Source organism: Pseudophryne corroboree, chromosome 3 (assembly GCF_028390025.1).
Source record: "Pseudophryne corroboree isolate aPseCor3 chromosome 3, aPseCor3.hap2, whole genome shotgun sequence".
Lineage (NCBI taxonomy): Eukaryota > Metazoa > Chordata > Amphibia > Anura > Myobatrachidae > Pseudophryne > Pseudophryne corroboree.
This window is the reverse complement of record NC_086446.1, coordinates 763670901-763693605: the sequence shown is the minus strand read 5'-3', so window position 1 is coordinate 763693605 and position 22705 is coordinate 763670901. Positions and strand designations below refer to the sequence as shown.

General features: G+C 46.6%; 1 long non-coding RNA gene across 1 annotated transcript; it reads left to right on the top strand.

The window, feature by feature from the left end:
- The first annotated feature begins 708 nt into the window (after window positions 1-708).
- LOC135056800 (uncharacterized) lies at window positions 709-9939 on the top strand. The gene is made up of 3 exons (XR_010244072.1): window positions 709-1094; window positions 2598-2804; window positions 9787-9939. It is a non-coding gene; the product is annotated as an uncharacterized LOC135056800 (long non-coding RNA).
- Window positions 9940-22705: the final 12766 nt, after the last annotated feature.

The following is a 22705-nucleotide window of genomic DNA, read 5'->3' as shown; positions in this document are numbered from 1 at the left end:
TTTAGGGGCAGAGAAACAGATTGTTTTTGTTGAATATGACAATAGCAGTAATATAAGGGCAAACAGTAGCAATTCCTTATGTCTTTTCAGCTATACTTTCCCTGACATCTTGGGACAAATATGATTGGATATTACATCAGTTCATTTGTAGTGTCTTAATGTAAATTATATTATCTGGTGATTGATTTATTTATTCTATTTATTTCTCCTCTTTTTGTTTCTATTATTATGTTATTATGTTTTCCTTAATATGTGGTAAAACTTTAAACCTTATAAGCTATTATTGGTATCCGTATAATGTTGCTTATTATTGTAAACCAAGAACCTAAGTGTAGGATGTCCTTCTCATACCATATGTATGCGTTTCACCGAGCGACATGATTTCTTCCTGGTCTGTGAACCGCATAATTGATTGGCGGGGTCACGTGACCCGCGCTATCACGTGGTCCCGGGCGGATACACATTGTGAAGCAACAAAGAAGGAATACAGTTCTCTTCGCTCCGTGAGACGCATGACGCGTCAGACTGACCACGTGATCGGAGCCGGTCACGTGGTCCGGCGCTCGTCTAATTTGAATATAGACCATTAATATTATTGGGTATCTAGTGTCATGTGATCAAGGATGATCACATGACATAAACTATGAATATAAATATACTCTTTTTTGCATTTATTAACAACTCGTTTTTTTAAATAAAGTACTCAATTTAAGTTGACTTATTGCAGATTGCCTTCTGCTGTGGCTGAACACTAGGTTTGTGTAATAAATTTTAAAAGTGTTAGCAGAGCTAACAGATGTTTCCATTCAATTCTTAATTAGTAAGGGTATATATTATTCACCTACTGGACATTGGACTTATGCTCCTGAGGAAGCTGGCATCCATTAGACCAGCGAAACGCGTTGAGCCTTCCTTGTAGGACCACAGGTACTAGCACCCCATCCACCTCCTGGCGATATTTGGACTCATCTGCTTCCACTGGATTAAAAATTCCGACACAAGCTCTCTTACAGACCCGGATATATCCCTAATTGCCATCTGGACTCCATTTGCTTGGGACTCCTAGGGGATTTCTTTATCCGGAAGCAAGTCTGGTAAAAAGCTATATACCTAATAACTTGTGGGCAAATGTGGACTAGTGTCCTAGCCAGGAACTGTGGACTTGTGAACTGAAAGGGTCAATATCCTGTGGTCTCCTACAGTGTTCATATTTTATGGGGTTGTTTTATCCTTAAGATATTGGCTAAATTCTCTTAGCAATATTTAATAAAGCTATATATATTTTTAATATTGACTCTGATATTGAATTTCAGCCGGCGCCAGTACAATTTTCTTTATCTATATTTCTATAATTTTATGGGAACTGACCTTCCCTGTACAGGCTGCCGTTGACAGCGCACTCTATTTGTATATCTATTTATACACCCAAATTGGCGTCTGACGTCGCCCGCAGTCCACACTGTTGTGAGGAGTCAGAGTTAATTTTGACTGTGTAGTGCACTCACAGAGGACCTACCGCCCGTCCCCTCCTCGCATCTGAGCAGCAGGTCAGGCTCTTATTTTATTTTTAATCAGGAGAGGCCGAGTGAACTGTGAGCAGGGGGGCAGAGCTACATGGGACCCAGAGGGGCTGCTGTGCTGTCAGAGAGGGAGAGGAAGAGAGAGATGAAGCTACTGCAGATCCCCAGCTGATTGTGAGGTGCCGGGTTGAAGGGTGATGTGATCACCCTTCTCCCTCGCTGCAGCTGGGGACCACATCTAGGCTTCCTCCATAGAGGGCATGCGGCGCAGCAGTGGGCAGCGTGTAATGAGTTTGTCTGACTCATTATACTGCTGCCTGTTGTGGACACCTCCGTCCGTACGGACTGGTGTACATGCCCAGCACAGAGGTGACAGTGTTGGTGGAAGTGCTGCCCAGCTCTGACCCTGCTGGCCTCCCTGATCTGACTGCGGCCGCTGCTGCTGCTGCAGCCCAAAACCCCTGCCGGTCCCCTCCATAGACTTCTGCCTGGCCAGCGCTGAGGTACTAGGGGTAGCCCAGCTGCAGGAAGGGTATGTCTCTGGCTTTCTCTCCGGCAGAGGAAGGTGACAGCGGCGGAGGAAGTGCTGCCCACTTCAGACACTGCAGGCCTCCCCGATCCAGCTGCGGCCACAGCTGATGCTGCCAGGACCCCCTGCTGGTCTCCTTTGTTGACTGCCGCATGGCCAGTGCTGAAGTACTGGGGGTAGGCCAGCTACAGGAAGTGTGTCTCTGCCTCGGGCTCTCTCTCTGGCAGGGGAAGGAAGGGCTGATTCTCTGGCACAACAGGGAGGGCTGGGCTGCAGGAACACAGCACTGGAAGAAACAGGAGGCCGAACTCATGACCAAAAAGTGAGCAGTGCAATGATCAGCCCCCTGGTCTTTCCCTCTCTCTGGGTAGAGCTGTATTCTACAGAGAGAGCCGAGATGGGAAGGAGGGGAACGGCACTTGACATGTAATACCCGGATATTTCTTCTATGTTCCGATGTTGGCTAATTAGGGTTTGTTGAAGTTAAGTATTAGGTACATTGCAATAAACTATGTAGATTCACCTTCTGTTTTCTCTTCCTGTTATAGGTCTTCTCCCTTTCGGACGCCAGCGAGAGGACTATGGCATGGATCTTGATTCACCACTATGAATTTACGAATACAGTATTATGATAAACAATCTCCGACAATATACATTAATGGAAATCAATCAAGGAAATAAAAGGCGTTTATTTAACTGGAACTTGCGAATGAAGTCATTCTTCACCAGATCGATCTCCACTTCCCGTTAACAAAGTTAGTACACAATATAATGCTAAGACATAAGTTATCTAACATGGAATGTTGGATACAATAGGAAAATTAACAATGGTACAATTCCCCGTTTCAATACTGAAATTACCCTGAACCCTCTTGAATAATGTAACGTTCAGCTGACTATTCGTACGTTGGTGCACATATACAAACTGATGAAGCTGTCCGTGGCCACTTGATACACTTTAAATTGCCCGCTGGTGGTGAACTAGGATTATGAAGAAGTATCTTTGAGTTTATTCCTGACTCTCTGACCCTGAAGAAGAGTTAGCAGTCCTCAAGTGGTGGATTAAGTCTGTACCAATGTGTACAGGTATCCCGTATATTCATATGTGAATGCCCTACTTCAGCTGAGGTCAGTATTTTCTTGGCTCAACTGCGTTAAAATGACAGTACTACGGTACTGAGGTACACCTCCTGTCACTATAAAGGACTGTAGATACTATCCTAGTCTCTGCCTGAGCGCTGTCTTTCCGTGAGGGCTAATTACACTCTGGAGCATAAAGGGTAATAAGTCTCTGCCTGAGCACTGTCTTCTGTGAGGGTTAATAACACTCTGTAGAATAAAGGGTAATAAGTCTCTGCCTGAGCGCTGTCTTTCTGTGAGGATTAATAACACTCTGTAGCATAAATGGTAATAAGTCTCTGCCTGAGCGCTGTCTTTCTGTGAGGATTAATAACACTCTGTAGCATAAAGGGTAATAAGTCTCTGCCTGAGCGCTGTCTTTCTGTGAGGATTAATAACACTCTGTAGCATAAAGGGTAATAAGTCTCTGCCTGAGCGCTGTCTTTCTATGAGGGTTAATAACCCTCTGTAAGGATGCACTTTATGATGGTACTTCCCTTACTGTATACCCGGGTGCTGGCTATGCTGAGGTAAACGGGGAACGAAGGGAAACAGGGGACCAACTCCTCCCCGGCTGCAGTGGATGTCTCTCACCTGAGCGCAGTCAAATTCTTTCTACCGAGGCCCGCCTCTAGCTCAGCTCCTCCCGGCCACTGCCACTCACAGTTTTGGTCGTCCTTTCCGGGCGGGGTTTGCCGGCAACTTCTATCTCTTACTGGCTGCCGAGTCCCTGTTTCTTTCAGAGCCGCCTCCTCCTTTGCCGCGATTGATGCTGCTTCTCAGAAGGCCGCTCGTCCGAGCACTCCACTCCGATCTCCCGGCCGTCAACACCGTCTTGGTAAGTCGCCGGTGTCACTTCTTTATCTTCTCCGTCACTGCGTGATCCGTGACTCGAATCCCGCTGCCACACTATGCCTCTCCTCCTTCCCTCAGCACACTGACTCGCTCTCGAGCCCCCTCTTTTTTTATAACCGTCTTGCCGGGGTACCCGTATCTGTCCCGCCAACAGCGCGAGGACCCTCTATCAGCCTTGCACCCCACTCTCCTGGGTCCTAAAAACCTCCATCTCTTTTCTCCGGCTGCCTCTAAATTCCAGCAGCAGTCGGTACTCTCATCCAGTGATACCCCCAAATTATATAGTGATAAAGTTTGTAGTATCGGGTATCACATACCACCCCAGTAATTTGATGCGTATCCTTGAGCATCCATTACTAGTGTACCACTTCTTTTTAATAATTTCTGAACGAATTAATAATTTTTCTTACACCATGGTACTCTATATAATGTATGCCTTCTTATTACAATATCTAATTACTTTGTATACTTAAATAACAGGAAACAACACAACATGTTTAAAACAACTTGAGCCATTCTAGATATTTTAGGACTGATATCTGACAGGTAGTTTCCCTTTCGTGCTCCTTTCGGAGCTCCGCAACACAGGTATTTCAGAACAGTTAGAGTCAGGGATCTCTTCATCGACAATTTCTGTTATTTCAGGAGTGGATAAAGTCCCGAACAAACCAAAGGTTGGCCAACATATGCTCATCATTACATCCGGGTATAATTCGGTGATCGGATTGCTCCCGATCGGAGTCCTCTCCGGCCATGAGGAGACTCCATCCTCGGGTGCTGGCTTGAGGAAACATGGTTTCAGTTGATCTCTATGAATTAGTTTCTGTTGAGTCCCGTCTTCCCGTATAATACGGTATACTGCGATTTCAGGATTTGGTATCTCCACTACTCGATATGGGATCGGTTCCCATTGAAAGTCTAGTTTGTTTTGCCGTTGATTTTTTCTTTTTAATACTCTACAACCGATAGGCAAAGGTTCGGCATGGGCTTTCAAGTTGTAATTATTCTCTTGTCGCTCTTGTACTACTTTTCTATGCTGTTCTACCAGATCATGAACGTTTTTTATCCGATGTTGGTGTTCCGCCACCCAGTCTGTCTCTAAAAAGGGCTCAGGATCAATTTCTACATCTAACTGTAGATCCACAGGTAGCTTTCCTTGTCTGCCAAACAATAAGTAATATGGCGTATAGCCTGTCGAACCATGTACGGTATTATTATATATGAACATTAATTCAGCTAATATTAGGGGCCAATCATGTCGTTGCTGCGAAGGAAGGGCCCGTAACATGTGAATGAGCGTCTGATTAGTTCTTTCACAAAACCCATTGCATTGTGGGTGATAGGCCGTAGTTTTTAATTTTTTGCATTCATACAAAAGACAGAGTTCTTGGAACAATTTAGATGTAAAAGCCGGTCCTTGATCGGTCAGAATTTTATCTGGAAACCCGTAGGGTCGGACAAAGGCTCTCCAAAAGATTTCTGCAGTTGTTTTTGCTGTCATATCTTTTACTGGTATCGCGACTGCAAACTTGGTATAGTGATCAATTATCATAATAGCGTATTCATAGCCAGACTTGCTCTTCTCCAGTTTTATATGATCAAGGGTGACTAATTCTAATGGTTGCTGGCTGATGATTGGATGTAGTGGTGCTTTGTCTGTGGGAAGGGGTGGTCTCCGGAGGTTGCATTCAGGACAGTTCCTACACCAATCTTCCATGTTTTGCCGTAACCCAACCCAATAAAATCTCTGTCTCAGGTTCGCTTCGGTCTTCTGATACCCGAAATGTCCTGACCCATTATGATAGGCAGTAAGCAAGATGGATGCTTTTGTCATGGGGATCAGCACTTGTCTGACGTTTAAATGAGTTTTTGGATTAATACTTTTCCGGATCACTATATCTTGATGGATCTCCAAGCGTTCCCGCTGTCTCCATAATTTTACTAACTCTGGCGCCGCAGTCTGTCGTTCGGCCTTAGTTAGGCCCGTCTTTTGCAACAACAATTTTTTCAAGTGTCGGAAGTTGGGAGATTCTTCCTGCCATTTTCGCCATTCACTCCACTTTCTTCTCTCTAGCGAACCTTCTGATTCTCTTTTCGTAGAAGTGGGGTTACATTGTACTACTGGTTGTCTGATCACTTGGAAAGGAGGAAGTTCTACTGACTCCAACTGGTCTTCCACTTCGGGTTCTTCTTGATCGACAAGGCGGGATAATGCATCAGCATTGCCATTACTCTGCCCGGGTCTGTATTGAATCGTAAAATTATAGTTGGATAGCTGGGCATACCATCGCTGTTCTAATGCTCCCATTTTGGCAGTTGCCAAATGTGCCAAGGGATTACAGTCAGTGTAGGCCACAAATGGAGTGGCAGCTAAATAGTCCTTGAATTTCTCTGTTATAGCCCACACTAGTGCCAGAAATTCCAACTTAAAAGCACTATAATTAGCGTCGTTACGTTCGGTTTTCCGAAGTCCTCGACTGGCGTAGGCTATCACTCTCTCTTTGCCATCTTGTACTTGCGCAAGAACCGCGCCGAGTCCATGTTTGCTCGCATCAGTCTGCAAAATGAAAGGTTTGCTATAGTCTGGATAGGCTAAGAGGGGAGCTTGAGTCAAGACTCTCTTAATGTGTTCGAATGCCGCTTGTTGCCGGGAAGTCCAAGTAATGAGTTGCCGCCTGCTTTGGTTGCCGTGAGGCACGTCTCGAAGCAGTTCATGTATAGGAGTGGCTACCTTGGCGACATTTTTTACAAATCTTCTATAGTACCCCACAAAACCCAGGAATCTTCTGACATCCTTGATAGTTTGGGGCACTGGCCAATCTTGGACTATTCGAATTTTCTCGGGATCAGGCGCAATTCCTTCAGAGCTCACCACATGGCCCAGATAATGAACTTGCGGTTTCAATAGATGACACTTGGCAGGGTTCACTTTCAGCCCATAATGGGCGAGTTGTTGAAGAATTTCATGAAGATGCTGTAAATGTTCGGCATAGGTTTTGGAGAAGATGATTATATCATCTAGGTATAATAATATCATTTCAAAATTCCTATGCCCCAAGCAATGCTCCATCATTCTTTGGAAAGTTGCTGGGGCGTTGCATAATCCAAAGGGCATTCGTTTGAACTCGTGGAGCCCCATGGGGGTGGTAAAGGCTGTCTTTTCTTGATCGTCCGGCTCCATCATGATCTGCCAGTATCCGCTTGTTAAATCCAAAGTAGAGAAATATTTAGCGGACTTTAAAGCGGCCAGTGATTCCTCAATCCGCGGGAGCGGGTACGCGTCTTTATGTGTAACCTGATTCAATTTCCGGTAATCGACGCAAGATCTCAACTGTCCATTTTTTTCCTTTACCAACACCATAGGTGTGGCCCAGGGGCTGTGACTCTCCTGTATAACACCTGTAGTTTTCATCTCTTCCAGCATCTTTCTAACCGGCTGGTAGAGAGCGGGAGCTAAGGGTCGATGCTTTTCTCTAATAGGGGCAGCATTTCCTGTCACAATGCGATGTTTAACAGTTGTAACTGTTCCAAAATCTAAAGGTCCTTGGCTGAAAGTTGCAGAGTTTTCTTTTACGACTTGGAGGACTCCCTGCCGATGATCCTGGGGTGTATCTTCATTGCCAATGTGTATGTTCCTCCACCATTCCATCGGAGTTTTATCGTCCGTCTGTACGGCATCATTGCTTGGTGGGTGCACCTGTGTCTGTGCATATATAACATCCTGGAAGGTAATCCAGGTGAGTTTAGCGATGGGTCGTTGGCGGTACAATTTAATCATATGGTTATGAGGGTTTAAAATTCGCACCGGAACCCGGCCATCCTTAATGTTCACTAAACAGTGGGCGACGACAATTTCTTTACCGTCATCTTCTTCACATGACTCTACCAAGGCCTCACAACTCTTTCCTCGAGGTCCACACCGAGCTTTACCCCAAACGATCACTTCCGTATTTGGGGGAATTTTAATGGGTTTATTTTCAGTAATTCGAACTTTCCCAATGGCACCGTTACACTGCACCAATGCCCGCTGGCTTTGCAAAGTCTTTATAGTTTTGTTTAGTACAGACGGTTTGAGAGTCGATTTCCCAGTCAGCTCTTGTTTAAGAATAGAAATCAATTCATCCGGGCAACTTTGTAAAATATTCATCCCTAAAATCATGGGGATAGCATTCGGGTCCGTAGTGTGTGTAATCAGGCACCCTTGGCGAGGCATTTTTGTGTCTCCCACTTTGACGTCAGCCTCCCAATAGCCCACACAAGAGATACTTGATCCATTGCTAGCTATCAACTGTAACCAAGCGGGAGGGGGGGTCACCAATTGGTCTTCTCCCCAACGCTGGACGAAGGTGGAATGCTGAATGGTGGTTATCTGTGAACCGGTGTCGACCATAGCCATGATTTCTACTCCATTGATCAATATGGGGATATGAGGGCATTGCCCCACATACTGGGACCACCATGCTTCTGACTTCGAACCTATTGTGGCATTTCCTCCCGAGGCTCGGTTCCCAACCTCGGGGCATTGGAGTTTAAAGCTTCCTCCTGGTCACAATTCCGTTCTATATGTCCAGGCCGCTGACACCGCCGACAAATCGGATTGCCTTGGGGGTCGAACCGATCTGTACTCCTTCTTCCATGGGCTTGTGGTGGAGTCCACCAATCACTTCTAGCTCTCCTGCGCTCTCGGGGCCACCTGGCTTCATTGTAATTGGGCCCCTGCCTTCGCGTGAAGTGCTGTACTTCTTTACACATTTCCGTCATTCCCACTACAAGCTCCTCCATTTGTCTCTTTAGAGCTCTCATCGGATCCGTTGCGGGTGTTTGAAAACTTTGACCAATGGTGTCCCCGGTTCTCTTATTTCTAGCTGGGTGGAAGAGAACATCTTCGCTTGATAACTGACTCTCCTGATAGCCCAGCATTTCCGGAAATCCCACTTCTTGGACTACCTCTGTCCCAACCACTTTAATCGCAGCCTCTTTGAAGTCCAAAAATGGTTGAGCGGGTTTCTGCATTCTCAACAATCTTAATTGAGCTCTTACGCTTTCCCTATTTGCTCCTTCAATAAATTGGGATATGAGAGCCTCATCACTGTTCTCAATTTCATTGTCATTGACGGTCAGAATTGTCTTTAAAGCCTCCTGTAGGCTCAACGCGTAATCTCTCAGGGTTTCTCCCACGCGCTGTTTCCTAGCATAGAATTTCATCTTTAATTCTGCGATCGTATGAAGTTCAAATGTGGTGGCTAACCGTTGGAGTATCTGCTCAATGTTTCTCCTTTCCTCTGCAGGCCACGAAATCACCTCTCGTTGTGCGGATCCTTTCAGTTGATCGATAATGAACAACAAAAAGTAGAAATTCTTGAGTGGATAGAGACGGAACATGGACTTCATCTTGTTCTTGAAGTCGGTGAATGTATTCCCCTCAGCCTTGTGTCGGTCTCCATAGTAGGTGGGAAGCCATGGGGCCCCAAAATAGTAGGGGAGTGTTATAGGGTTTAGCTGTGCCATACTAGGCGTTTCTGGTGTGGGTTTGCTTGGTTCTTCGTTGGAAGCTCCAACTGATTTAGCTTGCTCCTGTGACATGTTCTCTCAAGGTAGGTCCCTCGGCTTAGGTTATGGGTCCTGTTCGTGACGCCACGTAAAGCTGATGTAATACCCGGATATTTCTTCTATGTTCCGATGTTGGCTAATTAGGGTTTGTTGAAGATAAGTATTAGGTATATTGCAATAAACTATGTAGATTGTTTTCTCTTCCTGTTATAGGTCTTCTCCCTTTCGGACGCCAGCGAGAGGACTATGGCATGGATCTTGATTCACCACTATGAATTTACGAATACAGTATTATGATAAACAATCTCCGACAATATACATTAATGGAAATCAATCAAGGAAATAAAAGGCGTTTATTTAACTGGAACTTGCGAATGAAGTCATTCTTCACCAGATCGATCTCCACTTCCTGTTAACAAAGTTGGTGCACATATACAAACTGATGAAGCTGTCCGTGGCCACTTGATACACTTTAAATTGCCCGCTGGTGGTGAACTAGGATTATGAAGAAGTATCTTTGAGTTTATTCCTGACTCTCTGACCCTGAAGAAGAGTTAGCAGTCCTCAAGTGGTGGATTAAGTCTGTACCAATGTGTACAGGTATCCCGTATATTCATATGTGAATGCCCTACTTCAGCTGAGGTCAGTATTTTCTTGGCTCAACTGCGTTAAAATGACAGTACTACGGTACTGAGGTACACCTCCTGTCACTATAAAGGACTGTAGATACTATCCTAGTCTCTGCCTGAGCGCTGTCTTTCCGTGAGGGCTAATTACACTCTGGAGCATAAAGGGTAATAAGTCTCTGCCTGAGCGCTGTCTTTCTGTGAGGATTAATAACACTCTGTATCATAAAGGGTAAGGAGTCTCTGCCTGAGCGCTGTCTTTCTATGAGGGTTAATAACCCTCTGTAAGGATGCACTTTATGATGGTACTTCCCTTACTGTATACCCGGGTGCTGGCTATGCTGAGGTAAACGGGGAACGAAGGTCAGTCACAGGCTGCTGCCGCCTACCCCCCTCCCTGCATCAGCTGCAAAGGCAGCAAAATATTTTGACCAAAGTCTAAAGGCCCATACACATTAAACGATGTCGTTCTGTGAGCGACATCGTCTAATGTTTCCCCCTCCCGAGCCAGCCGGCGGCCGACTGTACATACTGAGCGATATGACCGCTCATATCGCTCAGTGACGTCACGCCCCCGCCAGCCGTGCATGAAGGTCGTGGACGACAGTCCACATCCTTCATGCATGACCTACCGACAGCGACGATTGTTGCCGACCCGCGGGGCCGCGCATCGTTCATCGCTGGCGGCATACACACTTAACGATAAAACGAGCGATGTCGCTCAAGGAGGGGGAAAATGAGCGACGTTGCTCATTAAATCGTTAAGTGTGTATGGACCTTATACAATTCGGTTTGGTTAATAAAATAATTTTGAACAGAACAGTGATGTTATACGAACATTTTCATTAAACATTTAAAAAATCAAATGTTTATTCTTACAGTGAAATTTTACATTTCTGAATAAAAAAAATAAATTTAAAAAAAGCGATGAAATTCCATAGACAAAAAACCTTACGGTTTCACATGTCCCATTAAGGCTTCTTAGACATGATCGAAATTTCAGAAACCTGTTGTAACTCTTCCACTCAAACTCTAAAAAGCAATGAAATTCCGATCATTAAGGCTGACGCCTTAATAAACGTGTTCCTTGCGCAATACAGATATGGTATGCCATCACAGCCTGTGGGTAAGTGCAGATTCAGCACTCTCACAGAGTGAGATTGCTGTCACTCACACACAATGGTGGAGCTGCTAATTCACAGATTTGTGTGCTCATTGTAATACACACATGCAGACTATGCAACTGAAGGTCTGAGCAGTTTTGTGGTGCTCCCAACCCACACAGTGCCCACAATCATCCCATTCGGTCACCACAACAATCCCACCTTGTTACAACATCCTTCTAACTCCATACATCCATCTCACTTAGTATACACATTTAGCTCCCTCAAACATCTTGGTTAATTGCTAAAACTATAATACCCCATCTACGGTCTATGCATCTACACATGCTTCCCCTATACACCCCCATGCTGCCCTGTCTTCCCCAATCCCTACTGCTGTGTTCTCCCATCTGTGCTAGTCTGTACTAACTTATCTGTACCATCTGTCTTTCCGCACCTGTGCCTTGTCTGTATCACTGTTTCCTTCTCTCTGTGCTGCTCAGTGTTTCCTTCTTCAACGTCACTCTGCCTCCTTCAGTACATGGCACACTATCTTCTCTCCCATCTGCACCAGTTTTCTACCCATCCATGCCAGTGTTTTCAACCTATCTGCACCATTTCCCCCATCTGCACCGCTCTGTCTCCCTTCCAATACTTGCTGCTTAATCTACCCCCTATCCACACCACTCTTACCCCATTCATGTAGCTGACATCCTGAAGGTAAATTTCGTGGATCCTGCGCTCTTGACAGGGGGATAACCGCTACAGCCCACCCCCCAGTGGTCCGGAAACGCCTCCGTTGTGCAGACCATGCCCTGCCAATGGCATGCTAACGCTGTTTGCACGCCCCCCTCCTTCCCCGCAACCACCTCTGCCTATCAATCAGGCAGGGTGATCGCAGCCAGTGAGATGCTGATAGCATCTCACTGGGCTCCTGGGGTACGCACGCGCAGTGCGGCCATTGCACGTGCGATTGCTGCTGCTGCGGTCTGAATTACCCCCTGTGTTTCTTTGTCCCCCCCCCCATCAGTGCTGCTTAGTGTTCCCTCTATCCACACACTCCTGTTCCCCCATCCACACCGCTCTCCTCCCTCCAATCAACAACACTCATACCTCATCTGAGCAGCTTTGTCTTCCGCTCAGACCTTCAGTTGCATAGACTGCATGTGTGTATTCCAATGAGCACACAAATCTGTGAATTAGCAGCTCCACCATTGTGTGAGTGACAGCAATCTCACTCTGTGAGAGTGCTGAATCTGCACCTACCCACAGGCTGTGATGGCATACCATATCTGTATTGCGCAAGGAACACGTCCATTAAGGCATCAGCCTAAATGATCGGAATTTCATTGCTTTTTGGAGTTTGAGTGGAAGAGTTACAACAGGTTTCTGAAATTTCGATCATGTCTAAGAAGCCTTAATGGGTTTTTTGTCTATGGAATATTATATATATATATATATATATATATATATATATATATATATATATATATATATATATATATAAATGTACACAGGTCGAGCAGTGTGCTGGCTACTCAATTACACACACACGTACGGAAACCCTTTTGTGAAAATCCTGCGTTTGCCACTGCTCTCAATACAGTTCACCAGGTGAGGTAAACAGCTCAGGAGGCACTGGCTAGTACCAAATCCAGATTTACACACAATATATGAGGAAAAGGGTACATCTGGGCATTATACACAGGTGCAGCAGTATATACATGTGGGCATTATACACAGGTGCAGCAGTATATACATGTGGGCATTATACACAGGTGCAGCAGTATATACATGTGGGCATTATACACAGGTGCAGCAGTATATACATGTGGGCATTATACACAGGTGCAGCAGTATATACATGTGGGCATTATACACAGGTGCAGCAGTATGTACATGTGGGCATTATACACAGGTGCAGCAGTATATACATGTGGGCATTATACACAGGTGCAGCAGTATATACATCTGGGCATTATACACAGGTGCAGCAGTATATACATGTGGGCATTATACACAGGTGCAGCAGTATATACATCTGGGCATTATACACAGGTGCAGCAGTATATACATGTGGGCATTATACACAGGTGCAGCAGTATATACATGTGGGCATTATTCCCAGGCGCAGCAGTATATACATGTGGGCATTATACACAGGTGCAGCAGTATATACATGTGGGCATTATACACAGGTGCAGCAGTATATACATCTGGGCATTATACACAGGTGCAGCAGTATATACATGTGGGCATTATTCCCAGGCGCAGCAGTATATACATGTGGGCATTATACACAGGTGCAGCAGTATATACATGTGGGCATTATACACAGGTGCAGCAGTATATACATGTGGGCATTATACACAGGTGCAGCAGTATATACATGTGGGCATTATACACAGGTGCAGCAGTATATACATGTGGGCATTATACACAGGTGCAGCAGTATATACATGTGGGCATTATACACAGGTGCAGCAGTATATACATGTGGGCATTATACACAGGTGCAGCAGTATGTACATGTGGGCATTATACACAGGTGCAGCAGTATATACATGTGGGCATTATACACAGGTGCAGCAGTATATACATCTGGGCATTATACACAGGTGCAGCAGTATATACATGTGGGCATTATACACAGGTGCAGCAGTATATACATCTGGGCATTATACACAGGTGCAGCAGTATATACATGTGGGCATTATACACAGGTGCAGCAGTATATACATGTGGGCATTATTCCCAGGCGCAGCAGTATATACATGTGGGCATTATACACAGGTGCAGCAGTATATACATGTGGGCATTATACACAGGTGCAGCAGTATATACATCTGGGCATTATACACAGGTGCAGCAGTATATACATGTGGGCATTATTCCCAGGCGCAGCAGTATATACATGTGGGCATTATAGACAGGTGCAGCAGTATATACATGTGGGCATTATACACAGGTGCAGCAGTATATACATGTGGGCATTATACACAGGTGCAGCAGTATATACATGTGGGCATTATTCCCAGGTGCAGCAGTATATACATGTGGGCATTATACACAGGTGCAGCAGTATATACATGTGGGCATTATACACAGGTGCAGCAGTATATACACGTGGGCATTATACACAGGTGCAGCAGTATATACATGTGGGCATTATACACAGGTGCAGCAGTATATGCATGTGGGCATTATACACAGGTGCAGCAGTATATGCATGTGGGCATTATACATAGGTGAAGCAGTATATGCATGTGGGCATTATACACAGGTGCAGCAGTATATGCATGTGGGCATTATACACAGGTGCAGCAGTATATACATGTGGGCATTATATACAGGTGCAGCAGTATATACATGTGGGCATTATATACAGGTGCAGCAGTATAAACTCCTGGAAATTTGGTGAGTTTTGATCAGAGATGTGCAGAAAATATAGTCAGGTGGGGCATTGCCTCACCTGTCATAGACTTTTTACTCCTGACTTTTCGCAAAAAAAAATGATTGAAATATCTTCTTTGCATTATTCTAAACAAATTATTTTTAGTTTTTATATACTTTATACAGTCAAAACTCCAGCACAAATGTTATTATGACAGGAAAGGCTCTGCCTCACCCCACCACATGTCACTGCAGTCCACTCGTAATCTCAAATAATTTCTTTTTCTTCACCTTTACATGCTCCTGACCGCAAACCAACATTGTTGTGTGACCATATGAGGATCTTTGCAATCTGGTGGGACAATATCATGCAAAAGGTAGCTCCTATACATGTATTTCCCTATAGATTGTAATTGACCCCTAGTTGACCCCTAGTGTCTGAGCGGCTATTGGAGAGACGTCATGAGTCATGACATCTCTACCATTGTAGAAGGAGTCGGCAAACGGAGACGGAGGACAGTGCTGCAGGAGCGGTAAGTATTGTGTGTGTATTTTTTTTTTTATGTGTGTGTGTTTGGGGCTCTGGCACAGATAAGGGGCACAACTACTGGGGGCACTGGCACAACTACATCGGTCACAACTACTGGGGGCACAGCTACAAGGGTCAAAGTACTGGGGGCACAGCTACAAGGGGCACAACGACTGGGGCACAGCGACTGGGGGCACAACTACAGGGGTTACAACTACTCGGGGAACAACTAGGAGGAACAGCTACAGGTGGCACAGCGACTGGGGGCACAACTACAGGGGTTACAACTACTCGGGGGAACAGCTAGGAGGAACAGCTACTGGGGGCAAAGCTACAGGGGCACAGCTACAGGAGCACAACTACTGGGGGCACTGGCACAACTACAGGTGTCACAACTTCTGGGGGCACAACTACTGGGGGCATAGCTACTGAGGGCAAAGCTACAGGGGGAACAGCTACAGGGGGCACAGCGACTGGGGGCACAGCTACAGGGGGCACAGCTACTGGGGGCAAAGCTACTGGGGGCAAAGCTACTGGGGGCAAAGCTACTTGGGCACAGCTAGGGGGCACAGCTACAAGGGGCACAGCTACAGGGGGCACAGCAACTGGGGGCACATTTACAGGGCTCACAGCGACAGGGCTCAAGGGGCACAGCTACAGGGGGCACAGCAACTGGGGGCACATTTACAAGGCTCACATTTACAGGGCTCACAGCGACTGTGGTCACAGCTACAGGGGGCACAGCGACTGGGGGCACAGCGACTGGGGGCACAACTACTCGGGCACAGCTACAAGGGGCACAGCTACAGGGGGCACATTTACAGGGTTCACAACTACTGGGGGCACAGCTACAAGGGGCACAGCTACTGGGGGCAAAGCTACAGGGGGCACAGCGACTGGGGTCACAACTACTCGGGGCACTGCTACTCCCTCATTCCTCTTCCACTGCGGTGCATGTGTGCGATGTCTGGGTAGGAATCCCTCCCCCACTCGTTCCTCCCCCGGCGCCTGCTCCATCCTCCAGGCCAGCAGCAGCCACACTCTCCCCTGTCTGTGCTAACATCCTCACAAATCAGTGACAGGGCCGGTTCTTGCCCTTGTGGCGCCCCGGGCAAAAACAGGGGCGTGGCTTCATATGGGGGCGTGGACAGTTACGCCCCCATTTGTGCCCCTGTAGCGCAGCTGGAAGAAAAATAAAAATAAAATAAAAGTATACTTACAATACCCGCTCCTGATTCCTGACCTCCTCCTCCGCCGGCGCCGCTCTTCTCCAGTCCCCGGATCTATGGGAGAGACGTCATTACGTCTCTCCCATAGCACAGCATAGACACTAGAGGTCAATTATGACCCCTAGTGTCTGTGCCACTATGCTTTGTGGTGCGCCATGACGTCATCGCGCACCGCACAGCACGGGTCCTCTCCATGAAGGGAAACTAGACACGTAGCGTTTGGTTCCCTTCAAAGCGGGGGACCAGCGGCGGGCACAGCGGGGGGTACAGTGGCGGATCTTGCCAAGATGCGGCGCCCTCCGGATTGCGCCGGCGCCCTCCGGAAGGCGACGCCCCGGGCAAAAGTACTGTTTGCCCGTGGCAAGAGCCGCCACTGATCAGTGAGTGCATAATATTCATTCATTTCTCTCTACTCTCTCTCTCTCTCCTCCTGTGGATTACTTCGTTTGTAAGTATCATTTTCATTTTTACAGGTAACCCTGTTGGATTCTACTGGACAAGTGGACGTGATCGGCGTGGGATGTAGGCAAGTATGTGTGAGTGTTTAAGTGTGTTTTTAATACATTTTTACTTTCACGGTGTGTGTTGTGTTTTTATTTGAGTATTTTTGTTGTTGTAGAACTACAGGTACCAGCGTGCCCATTATTTACCCACATGCTGGTACTTGAGGTTCTCCAAGTACTAGCAAGCGGGGGAGGCTTGCTGGGCCTAGTAGTTCCACAACAAAAAATAATATTCTTTATTTTACACACTTATGGCTATCAGCCGGCACCCACCGCCCAGGGGTGCTGGGGACAGCCTTGGGCTTCACCCCTGGCCATGGGTGCCTGGAGGGGGGGACCCCTTGATTTAAGGGGTCCCCACTCCTCCAGGGAACCCCCGGCCAGGGGTGAATAGTTGGGGGGGGTAAGGCCACGGCCGTAGGGACCTACATAAATGTGTCGCCCGGCTGTGACATTATGTCCCTGGCTAGTGGAGCCCGGTGCTGGTTTTAAAAATACGGGGGATCCCTACATCTTTTGTCCCCCGGTGCTGGTTGTCTAAATATGGGGAACCCCTGGCCAATTTTTTCCCCAGTATTTAAACATCCAGGACCGACTCAAAGAGCACGAGGCTGGTTATACTTAGGAGGGGGGACCTCACACATTTTTATTGTACATTTTTTAACCCATTCAGACCCTTCTCCATTAAGTTAATGGAAGCCCTGCACAACAAAATTGCATTCATGTCCTCCTCCCATTCCCTTCCCTGTCCCAAATACTATTTTTTTTTTCTATAAAAATGTACAATATATCACAAGTATGATGAGCAGGCAGGCAGCGGGCATTGGCGGCATCAGACTGAGATGCAAATTAGTGGCAGAGGGCTGGGTCTGTTGATGGTGGGCGAGTTTATAAGCCATTGGTGGTGGCAGCGGGCATCGGGTCAGAGGCAGTAGCGGGCATTGGCTCGGCGGCAGTAGGAGACATCGGCAGGATTTGGCGGACATTATGGCTGTAGTGCCTCACCACCACTGACCTCACTGCACGCCACTGACCCAGACAGCGCCAGCCATATCTACAGCTATACTAGTAAAAGTGACTGCAAGAGGTCACAGGTCATTATCACCAGCCTCCTCCTCCTATAACAGCTGTTCCTGTGTGCAATGTCTACTCTAGTTCCGTCCCAAAGGTTCCTCAAACGTTCCAATAGGGCAGTGATGGCCAAACTTGTCCCTTAAGAATCCTGTTCAGATCTCCTTGCACAAGTTTATGTATTACCACATGACACATTTTCAAAATACACAGGTGGTGTCGAGAAGGGTTGGGTATGTGTGACTGGCAGTCACAATACCGACGGCGGGATTCCGGCTGTTACATTGCTGGCGGGGGGGAGCTCAGCGAAGCCCCTTGTAGGCTCGCTGCACTCTCCGCAGGTTCTATTCCCACTCTGTGGGTGTCGTGGACACCCACGAGTGGGAATAGCCCTGGGCCCCCTCCCGGCATTCTGGCAGTCGGCATCCCGGAGTCAGTATGCTGACCGCCGGGATCATAACTACATCCCATATTGGCACCCACATTTGTGACCTAAAAGTTGAAGTACAATGTAAACTATGTAATTGCACTTTGGGTAAATGTGTTTTAAATATAGGAGAACGTGTTACAAATTATATTGATTTCATTCACACTAAAACAAAGACTCACTTTCTAAAGGGCCCTACACACTGTGCGATTTGGGCGATTTGAATGATGAACGATATGAACAGTGGGCCTAATTCATACTGGATCACTGCAGCGGCAGCGAATGCAGTTTGAATCCCTATGTGGAGTGCGCCTGGTGTGTCTCCACTATTTTGGATTTTGGACTGCACATATAAATATAAAACAAACATAAATATCACAATTTCCTGATTTTTTTGAGATAATTATGTTTATTAAATATTTCCCAATGTATTTAGAAACAATGGCCCTCATTCCGAGTTGATCGGTCGCAAGGCGATTTTAGCAGAGTTACACACGCTAAGCCTACGCCTACTGGGAGTGTATCTTAGCTTCTTAAAATTGCGACCGATGTATTCGCAATATTGCAATCACAAACTACTTAGCAGTTTTAGAGTAGCTCCACACTTACTCTGCCTGTGCGATCAGTTCAGTGCTTGTCGTTCCTGGTTTGACGTCACAAACACACCCAGCGTTCGCCCAACCACTCCCCCGTTTCTCCGGCCACTCCTGCGTTTTTTCCGGAAACGGTAGCGTTTTCAGCCACACGCCCATAAAGCGCCGTGTTTCCGCCCAGTAACACCCATTTCCTGTCAATCACATTACGATCGCCGGAGCGATGAAAAAGCCGTGAGTAAAAATACTATCTTCATAGCAAAGTTACTTGGCGCAGTCGCAGTGCGAATATTGCGCATGCGCACTAAGCGAAATTTCATTGCGATGCGATGAAAAATACCGAGCGAACAACTCGGAATGAGGGCCAATAATAAAAAGCTTTAATCCTCTCATAGGATCATAAGTGGTGTGGACAGATATAGGGGCCAATTCAGTAAGGTTAGCGGATGCTGCTAATCAGCAGTATTTGCTAACCATTAGCACACATGTGGGGAGCCGCCCAGTGCTGGGCAAGACCGCCCAGCATGCTGACCGGCACCTCCTCCCCCTGCTTCAAGTAGAAATTGCGAACAGCACGCAATTTCTGCTTGTTAGCAGAAATTTAGGGTGACTCCTACCGGCGCAGCTTAGCTGCGGCTGCAGGAGTCCCAGCACCATTTTTGCACGTTGCGGCCCCACCCATGCCATGCCACCGTTCACGCATTCCAGCCCACAGTTTGGGCTGGCACGCCCCCGCAACGATCCGTTTCCACCCAGAAAACAGAGTGTTGCCATCCCCTTTCCGCCCCGCAACCGCCTCTGCCTGATTGACCGCAGCCCTTCAGCAAAAATTCTGTATGAATCGCTAATTCGATTCATACTGAATTTGCCCCATAATTCAGTGTTTTAATATACTCTATACTACAGCATGGATAGCACAGAAATGTAAAAATAGGATTTTGGTACTTACCAGGTAAATCCTTTTCTTTGAATCCATAGGGGGCACTGGAGTACTCTTGGGATATGGACGGCTTCTGCAGGAACAGGGCACTGAATAAATTAATTTTGAAACTACACCTCCCCTCCATATCCCAGAGTACCTCAGTGTTTTTTACTGAGCCGAACAGGAGCTATAGAGAGGATGACAGTGTAGAATTACATATAACATAACGGACAACAATAAAGTTGACACAACATTACTGACAACTAAACAGTCGACACCATAACCTATAGAACTTGTTAATCTGAACCAGTCTGTGAGAGTGTGTTACCATAAGATCTACTGAACCTACCCCAAACTAGGTAAACTGCTCTGGGTGGGCGTCCAGTGCCCCCTATGGATTCAAAGAAAAGGATTTACCTGGTAAGTACCAAAATCCTATTTTCTTTTTCATCCACTAGGGGTCACTGGAGTACTCTTGGGACGTACCAAAGCTTCCCCCGTGGGCGGGAGAGCTGTTTGGCACCTGTAACACTAGGCGGCCAAAGCTAGATGCTGATGCCGCAAACGTATCAAACTTGTAGAGGCGCACAAACGTGTGCACCGAAGACCATGTAGCCGCACGGCAAAGCTGTGTCGTAGAAGCTCCACGACTCGCTGACCATGATGTTCCCACAGCATGTGTGGAATGAGCTGTTACTGATGTAGGCGGCTGTGACCTAGCATGAAGGTAAGCCTGACGTATGGTCACTTTAATCCAACTGGATAAGGTCTGCCTAGAAGCTGGCCAACCCATCTTGGCAGCATCATAGAGAGCAAACAACGTATCCGTCTTACGAACAGTCGACGTTCGGTATACGTAAATGCGTAATGCGCGTACCACATCCAACCTACCAGAGTCTCCTGTTAACACAGGAACTACTATTGGTTGATTGATGTGAAAAGATGACACTACCTTTGGTAGAAAAGCGGAATTCGTCCGGAATTCCTCTCTGTCATCATGAAACACTAAATACGGTGGTTTGCACGACAAAGCACCCAAATCTGAAACATGCCTTGCTGACGCTAAGGCTAAATGTAATATCCACTTGTTGTAAGGGTTCATAATAAAAAGACTAAGAAATCTAAAAACCAGATTTAAGTCTATGGCGCAGTAGGTAGAGTGAATGGAGGCTGAACTCTGAGGACACCCTGCATAAAAGGTGTGAACCGACGGCAATAGGGCCAATCTACTATGAAAATAAATGGACAACGCCGATATCTGCACTTTTAGTGTGGATAAACTCAGACCTCTATCTAACCCCATCTGTAGAAATAACAAAAAAAGACGGGATAACTTCAAAGATGATGTCGGAAACTTCAGAGCTTCACACCAACCTACATAGGCACGCCAACTTCTGTAATAATGAGCTGCCGTAACCGGCTTCCTAGCTCGTAACATGGTTGGAATAACCGATTCTGGAATGCCCTCTCTTCTTAAGAGGGCTGTCTCAACAGCCACCCCGTCAAACGCGGCCGTGCTAAATCGGGTAAAAGGAATGGACCCTGCTGTAACAGGTCCGAACGTAGTGGGAGCGGCCAAAGACCGACTGCGAGTAGACCGCGGAGATCCGAGAACCAAGCTCTCCGGAGGCCAAAGAGGCGTCACTAGTATAACTGTGACGGACTCTCCTTTGATCCGTTTTAGCCACAGAGGGAGCAGCGGAAACGGTGGAAATAGATACACGAGACTGTATGGCCACGCGATTGTGAGAGCATCCACCGCCACTGCCTTTGGATCTCTCGTTCTGGACACAACCTAGGGCGTTTGATGATTGTGATTGAGATGTCATCAGGTCCACCTGCGGGTAACTCCACTTCTGGACCAGCATGTGAAATACTTCTGGATTTAATGCCCATTCTCCTGGATGAAAATTCAGACGGCTGAGATAATCCACCTCCCAGTTGTCCACTCCCGGAATGACTACTGCCGACAATATCATTTGGTGATACTCGGCCCAATAGAGGATTCAAGCTACAGATGTGACTACTTACATCCCTGCTTTTTTTTTTTTTTTACAAATTTGGCACAACATGCAAAACACAGCTAAGCTGCTTTTCATGAGAAGCGAGTGGATGAATTTTAAAATTTTTGTTTGCCATAAAAGAATATGTATAAAGCAACATATTAAGGAAGCAAATTAAGAAAAAAACACAAGGCATGACTAAATCTCTGAGTATATAGCATGCAAAACTGTGCCATACATGACGGGATATAGCAAAGATGTATGTGGACACATCTGTACTTCCCGCATTGCCATACGGCTTTTCGTTCCTCCTTGTTAGTTGATGTATGCGACCACCGTCGCATTGTCTGACTGCACCTTAACAGCCTCAGCCTGCAGCCTGTGCACTGCTTGTAGCGCATTGTAAATTGCCCGGAGTTCCAGGACATTTATAGACAGCAATCTTTCGTGATCCGCCCAGAGACCCTGGAGCTGATCATTTTAAACTACAGCTCCCCAACCTCTGAGACTTGCGTCCGCCGTGAGAATTATCCAATTCCAGGCGCCGAACCGTTTCCCTGCGGTTAGATTCTTTACTCTGAGCCACCAGAGTAGAGACTCTCTGGCCCTTGGAGACAACCTCACTCTGCTGTAAATCTGCAGATGTGAGCCCGACCACTGTGCGAACACATCCAATTGAAAAGGACGTGAGTGAAGTCCTCCGAACTGAAGCGGTTCGAAAGCCGCCACCATT